Here is an 8,451-nt window from a genome sequence, read left to right as displayed (position 1 = left end):
TGTCAGAGTCTCAGATTTACTAGGACTCTCTCTCCTCTCTTATGTCAAAAAAGAGGGGCATGTATGGGGATGCGCATCCCCTTCTTTGGCATGCGTGAATGAGAAGAGTGGGCACCCACCTTGGGCACCCCTCTTCCTTGATCTTCTCTCTCCTCTAGATAAGGATTGATCTTTATCTAATTTTAAATTTGATTCAAAATTTGGATTATCTTATCTGGGGTGGATTATCTTTATCTATTTAGAAGGTGTGGAAGAGAAGTGGGTCAGATTTTAAGTAGCATTTTTCCTACACTAAAACTATTCTAGTCCCCCTTGCTTTTGTGCCTCATGCTTCTGACGCTCAACCCCTGGTGTGCCAATAGAGAGAGAGAGAAAATCAAAGAGAGAAAAAAGTGAGAAAGAGAGAAGGTGTTCTCTCATCTCGGAGTTCTTCTTCTCTTCCTCCTATCTTGCATGAAAGGTGTTTGTGCATAGTTTCCTCTTTTGATCATCTTCTCCGATCTGGGAAGAGTTGAAGGAGAGCCAAATCAAAGGAGCGAGATATAAAAAAGAGCTAGCACCTCGATGGTCTTGGATGCTCCTGATCTACATCAGCTCCATATAGATATCTGTAGAGGTCGGACACGTGTGTAGTTTCACTGGAACTTGCAGATATCTTCAGATCCAGATCTTGAAGAAGAAAAATAGCACTACAAGTAGGTGATTCGATCATCGAATTTATTTCATATTAAAATCAGATGCATGTTTATTTTATTTTTATCATATGAACTAGATCTGTAGGTGTTTAGATTATTTTCATCATATGAACTAGATCTGTAGGTGTTTAGATTATATCTATGCATGCATAGATTAAAAGTATTTTAATCTAGTCTTCCACTGCCTGTTACGAAAATATTTTGAAATCTACATGCATAAAACACCTAAATCCAACATATCTCTCATACCTTCTACAAATATTTTTTCATTTTGGATGCTTTGGCCTCATATTCTCTATGAACTTGGCCAACTCCAAATTGTGATTACTGAATGCTTGGAGTGAAGGGAAAGAAACCTGTTTCTCACGAATAATCAGGATTGCATCTAAAAATTTTTTATACATCCAACTAAATAAAGATCAAATCTTTATTTGGATTGTAGTGGAATATAAATCAAATCCTCAAAATCTAGATTCAACTTTTGCATAGGCCTAGAACTGCAGGCCCTCTACTTCATGCGCACACCAGGCAACGCAGAAAAGCAGGATGAATATCTGGATTGATGCACCTTCACAAGGCCACCAAGGGAGGGAAGAGAGGTGATGGTGTGATACCTTACACCAGCAAAGGGGATGCCTAAAGAGGGCCCACATCAAGAAGAGGAGGGGCGGCAAGGAGGTGGACATGCCAAAGGGGGGACGCCCACAAGCTCTGACGCCTCTCTCTCTCTCTTTTCTCACAATCTGATTTTTATGCATCCATAGATAGAGACCCTCTCTATTTATAGATGATTTTTATGACCAAATAAGTATAGAAGTCCTAATTTAAACAAGCTTTGAATTAGTTCATAACTTATCAAAGAAAGACTCCTACATGAGAAAGGATTGGTGCCTAACATAGCACCTACTTTGCACCCACGCCCACACCGATGTGAGACGGCCGACAACCAGTACCAGACCAGATGCTGGTCAGCCATGAAGGTGAGAGAGTCTTAGTGAAATGAGCTTGAAGGATCTCATCCAAAAATGGTTCACTTCGAATCCAATCGAAGCTATTTTGAAATAATTTCGAAAGGCTGTTAATCCTAAACTGTTTAGAACTTTAGGACCAAGTCTAACTTAAAATTTTAAACTCAATTAAGTCTAATTAATTCAAATCTAACTTGAAATTAATTAATACTTTAATCCAATCTCTCATAGACTTCTTGGATCATAGATCAAAAACTGTTCATTTCTGGAATTGAACCTAAATCTCATGTGTAGTGCTAACTAGACATAGTCAACTCTTCAATCCCATTTGACCTACAACTTAATTCTTAATCAAGTTAGTTTATATATTCAATCAAATCAAGTACTTTTAAATTAGACATATAAACATAGGCCAATACTTTTCTACATCGTCTGACTTGTGTGCGTGACTCTATAAATTCGAACACTAAGTCAATAGCATAGAAACTATTTTCTATACTAATCAAAGCTACCATCTAGCAATGATTTTTGATGTCTAGATAGGTCAAATAATTGTAAAAAAATATTTCAAAATCTATGCATATAGTTACCGTATAATTCATTCCTTTGATCCTAAATGCCCTAGGAGGATCTCGGATTAACTGTCAACTTGGAGTGTTTCATCCACGTTGTATTTTAACCTTTCAAATCTATCTCATAGATTATCCTGATCAAGATTTTACTAAATTAAAATATAGTGATACATCAATTCTTATAATCCGGAGGGGTCAATCTCATCTTGATCCACACACAGACTTCATAAGTACTTGACTGTACCCAGTAGTTTTTCATCACTGTATTAGAAATCTAGATAGTCCGGTATCAAAGCACAGTGAGTTGGTTACAAGTCACTATAGTGATCTCAGGTCTGAGTGAACTTACATCTATATGCTTCACGAGCAGCTCTTGACAGTAGAACGCTTAGCAGGTGAGTCACCTATTCAGTGATGATGTACTCCTATATCTCACTTGTATGCCATACCAGTGTCACTACACTCCTTGGTTAAGAGGACAACCAATCTATATGGCACACAATGATCTTCACTCGATAAACATCATCGTCCTGTAATGATATATCATTTGGTCACGAATATATTTAAGAACTATATGATAAATCCTCTCTTTATCGATTACTAACATATACAAGAGTTCTACAAGAAAGATGCAACTTTATTATGAATAATGTCAAAATAATTTTTATTTATTAATGAATAATTTATATACAAAAAAAAATCAATCATCATATGATTGATTTTAGGACACATTTTCCAACATGGAGATGCGAGACTCCAAGCTCCCGAGTGAGTCTCAATCCAGTCAAGAGTGCTTCATACTCTACTTTATTATTCGAGATTTTAATGTTGAAGTGGAGAGCTTGCTTTGCTATAATACTATCAAGATCGATAAGAATCAGTCCAGCCCTAGCTCCTCTTGTGTTGGATGATCCATCGACGTGTAGCATCCATAGGATTGCAAGCACTAAGGCAACAAAACTTTGGAAGGGACTCAATTTCTCCAGGAAGTGTACACTCTATGAGAAAATTGGCCAAAACTTGGACCTTGATAGATGGTCGGGGGTGATAGTGAATGTCGAATTCTTCGAGCTCCATGACCCACTTGGTCAATCTCCTCGAGGCATCGAGCTTCTACAAGACTTGCCTCAGAAATTGATCGGTCAGCATGTGTGGGAAATTCAGTGTAGGGGTAAAATGGTAATTTTAAAACTTTTTCAAAATTATGATTTTACAGTGAAAAAATATTAATTAATCTAATTAATTAATATAAATTTATCCTATACTAGGATCTAAATATGATATATAGCATGCATGCATTTAAATTTAAATTTTAAATTCAAATAGTAAACACTTTACTGTAATGTGTTCAGAACACAATACCTTTGTGCGGGTAGTAGATCGCCGTAATCTGATCACCGTCAGAAGAGTCTGATTATCATGATACAGCCACACAACATGTCTGGCCTTTGTGGATTTTCCACATGAAGCTTCCGGTCTGATCGACTCCTCACGAGTGCTAGCTTGTTGTAGAGCCTTTTTGACGGCCGATACTGATCGAACTCCTTCGATTGATGTCTGTCGATTCTTCGGATGCTCTGGATCATCAATAGACATACTTGAGAGGATGTTGAAGATCTCCTTGAGATTTTATGGGCTCACGACACTCGTAGCTCACTTTCTCACTTTTCGAACCCCAGACTAAAACTCTAGGAAACTCACCGGAAACCTTGCACCCACTTTTCTTTCTTTTCTTTCTTTTTCTATTGGAAGGATATGGACTTTCTTCTCACGCACAAGAATTCTCACGCCCTAGAATTTTTCTCCAAAAATCTTCTTCTTGCATGCCCCACTATTCTCCTCCTTTTATAACAACGTCAAACATCTTATCCAAAAGAAAGGATAAAGATGAGTAATTGTACATTTGAATTCAAATCAAATTTTGAATTCAAATGGACACCAACTCATCCCTTATCCACTAAAAGTGTGAGGCGTGCCTTAAATTATGCATGGAGTGATTTCATGAGAAACCTTTTCTCATGTAATAAATGGGGCATAAAAAAAGGGATAAGGCACAAAAATTGATTGCCCATTCAAATTCAAACTTTATTTTGAATTTGAATGGCCAACCAATCATCCTTATCCATTCATATGGCACATTAAAGTGGGGCATGGAGAGGGCTTGGCGTGAGAAAAAAATTCATGAGAAGTTCTTTCTCATGAATTCAAATGGGTGCAATGGAAGTGAGGTGGCGCATGGAGATTGGGTCAAGGTGGTTTAATTGTTTAAACCAACCTAATTGAACCAAATAAGTTAGGTCCAATTAGACTAATTTAAATCCAACTTAATTAGGCTTAATTAGGCTCAAAAAATTCTAATCAAATCAAAAATTGACTAAGCCCAACTCCTGATCAAATCAGGGACTAAACCATCTCGATGATTAGGTCAACTCTTAACCTAATCGAGTCAAACCCAACTGAATCCAATTCACTTGAACTTGATCCAAAAATAATTACTCAATCAAATTGAGTTAATTAATGATCAAATCACTAATTAAACCTCTTATAAATACTGAGTCTAAATTCGATGGGCAATCAGGCATCAGAATTCATCGATATGTAACCCTGATCAAAAAATTCCAACCAATGGGACTCTTGACCCCGGTACCCATAATGTGTGGAACTCGTGATCAGAGAATCCTGATTCTCGATCACTGAGTCTCAAACATGTAGGATTCTACATCAGCCATCAGATCAGATAGGAACCTCTAATGTGTGTGATACCGCAGGTTCGAACCTAAGCTGGTAGCACAGGAACCAATTTCTGTACTTATCGAAATGACCATCTAGCAATAGTACCCGATGTTTGGATAGGTCAAAGAGTCGCAATCGCAACACTCAGAACCTACATGAATATGGTTATTGTATAATTCATCCTTTTGACCCCTGTGTTTAGGATGACTCAGGGTTAAACTGTCAACCCTGATCAGATCATCCGAATCGTGCTCAACTCAAACATTCCTGAGACTCCTCACAAGGACTATCCTGGCCAAGGTTTTGCTAAATTGAAACATGACTGTACACAGCTCCTAAACTGGAGTGGTCAATCCCATCTTGATACACGCACCGACAAGTCAAGTACTTGACTACACCCAGCAACCTTCCGTCACTGAATTAAAAATTCAGGTAGTCCAGTGCCTAAGTACAGTGAGTTGCTTGCAAGTCATCGTGGCGGTCTCAGGTCAGAGAAATATTTATATCCATATTCCATCAGAGTAAATCTTGACAGCAGAAATAGCTCCGGTGTCGGTCACGTTCAGTGCAGATGTACCCTTACATCTCACCTGTATACCATACCAGTGTCTCCACACTCATTAGTTAAGAGGACAACTAACCTATATGGCACACAACGACCTATGCTTGATAAATATTATCATCCTTGGTGTTGGTGCAAAAATCCGCCTGCGTCGGAGAAGCTGGAGTTGAGGAAGCCGCGATCGCCGTCGGGACCTGCAAGGGAAGTCTAAACCGGAGGTGGGGTTGCTCCGGCAAGACCCTCCGACGCTCAAGTCAGTTCTCTGCCTCAACAAGAATGGAGTGCTCGAACGGAGAATTTAGCAGAGTTTTGAGATAAGGCAAAAGAGCTTAGAGAATAACGTATCTGGATCCCCTTTTATAGGCAGAGGGGGCAACGGATTGATGGTGACACCTGCAACCGTCTGGTAGTGGGCCGCCCACGGTCAGGGAAATTAATTGCGGAGAGTGGTGGGGTAGACTCGTGGCTATTGTCATAGTCTGCCATGTATGGCCTGTTGCGGATAGTGGGGCGGCATCCGTTGCTGCTAGCTGTCAGTGAGTAGTGGGATCGTGCAGCACCTGCCGCAGGGAGCGGGACAGAATCGTGGCCGTTTGCTACAGCCTGTCAGGGAGTAATGGGTCCGCTGCTGGAGCCGCGTAGAATCCGCTGTAGGACCTGGAACAGGATCATGATTGTTGGTGCGGATCTGTCGATTGAGGTTCGGCCGCGGTTGAAGTCCGGTCTCCGTAGGAGCCCGGGCGGAACCGCTCTGATGTCGGAGGTGGAGCCCGGCTCCCGTAGGAGTCCGGGCGGAACCGTTCTGATGTCGGAGGTGGAGCCTGGCTCCCGTAGGAGTCCAGGCGGAGCCGTTCTGATGTCGGAGGTGGAGCCCGGCTCCCGTAGGAGTCCGGGCGGAGCCGTTCTGATGTCGGAGGTGGAGCCCGGCTCCCGTAGGAGTCCGGGCGGAACCGTTCTGATGTCGGAGGTGGAGCCCGGCTCCCGTAGGAGTCCGGGCGGAGCCGTTCTGATGTAGTAGACCGGCGTCCCTTAGCACGCGGCTAATGTAGTAGACCGGCCGCTGGATTTTTGTTTCTTCTTTGACAAGGACTGCCGCGAAGGATGTGGGAGAGACTGCCAGGTACAAAAATAACTCCTCTCCAGGTTCGGGCTTTGCCAGTAGTGGAGGTGAGCTAAGGTAGCTCTTTAATTCCTCGAATGCCTGTTGACATTCAGGGGTCCAACAGAAGTTCTTCGATTGTTTGAGGGTTTGGAAGAAGGGCAAACATCGCTCAGCCGACCTCGCGACAAAGCGATTAAGAGCTGCGATCCTCCCAGTGAGGCACTGAACCTCCTTGATCGACCGCGGGGCGGCCATCTCCTGGATGGCACGAATTTTCTCTGGATTGGCCTCAATCCCACGCCCCGACACCATGAAGCCCAGGAACTTTCCTGAGGTTACCCCAAAAGCACATTTGGTCGGGTTCAGCTTCATTCTGTATTTTCGAAGAGCGCCAAAAGTTTCCTCGAGGTCGGCAACATGATCTCCGGAAGATCTACTTTTCACGAGCATATCGTCCACGTACACCTTCATGTTTCGGCCGATTTGTTCTTTGAAGATTTTATTTACCAACCGTTGATAGGTTGCGCCTGCGTTCTTGAGGCCGAACGGCATAACCCTGTAGCAGTAAAGGCCGCGACTAGTGATAAAAGCAGTCTTTTCTTCATCTTCCGATGCCATCCTAATCTGGTTATAGCCGGAGAATGCGTCCATAAAAGTGAGAAGCTCGTGGCCCGAGGTAGCATCCACCAGTTGGTCGATCCTGGGCAGGGGGTAGCTGTCCTTTGGGCAAGCTTTATTCAGCTTTTTGAAGTCGATACACATCCTCCACTTGCCGTTTGCTTTCTTGACCAGGACAACATTGGAGATCCACTCTGGATAATTGACCTCCTTGATGAATCCGGCCTTGAGAAGTTTATCCACTTCTTCGGCTATCGCCTTCTGCCTCTCTGGGGCATGACTCCGGATTTTTTCTTTTGTTGGCCGATGTTTAGGGTCGACCGCCAGATGATGTTCCATAACTTCTGTCTCGATCCCCGGCATATCCGTCGGGACCCATGCGAAAACATCCTCATTTCTTCGGAGAAAGTTCACGAGATGCGTCCGCACCTCCTCCTCCAGGTTGGAGCCAATCAACACCACGTGCTCCGCATTCCCATCATTCAAAGGAATTGGTATTAGGTCCTCGATCGGGCCGCCCCTCTCTTCAGTGAGGTCGTCGCGCGCATCCAACCCGTCGACTGGACAAAGGTCCGCTCGATCGCTTCTTTGCAGGGCAATATTGTAGCAGTGCCTGGCCAGCGCCTGGTCTCCCCGAACTTCTCCAATCCCTTTGTCGGTGGGGAACTTCAACTTCAAATGATAGGTTGAAACAACGGCTCTGAGGGCATTGAGGCCGGGATGGCCAAGAATTGCATTGTAGGCAGATGGCGCCTTTACCATCAGGAAATTCACCAGAGCCCTGGACTGCTTTGGATGCTGACCCGCGGTCACAGTTAGAGCTATCGTTCCTTCCGTAGGAACGGCGTCACCAGTAAACCCTATCAAGGGGGAGCACATCGGCCTTAGACGACCGCCAAGAGTGGTCATCCTTGAAAAGGCGTTGTAGAACAAGATGTCAGCTGAACTTCCGTTGTCGACGAGAACGCGACGGACATCATAATTCGCTATGTTCAAAAAAATTACGACCGCGTCATTGTGAGGGAATTGGACTCCCTGGGCGTCTTCTTCAGTGAAGGCTATGGGTTCCTCGACTTTTTGCCGCTTGGGGGGTGCAGCTGATTTGCCGATCGCCTCCCGCTGGGATTTCCCCGAGACGACATTAACGGAATCCCGCGAAGACTGGTCACCCGACCACCCTTTATCGGCGGTCATAGCCAGA

Source organism: Elaeis guineensis, chromosome 13, assembly GCF_000442705.2.
Source record: "Elaeis guineensis isolate ETL-2024a chromosome 13, EG11, whole genome shotgun sequence".
NCBI classification, from domain to species: domain Eukaryota; kingdom Viridiplantae; phylum Streptophyta; class Magnoliopsida; order Arecales; family Arecaceae; genus Elaeis; species Elaeis guineensis.
This window is presented reverse-complemented; position numbering follows the sequence as displayed.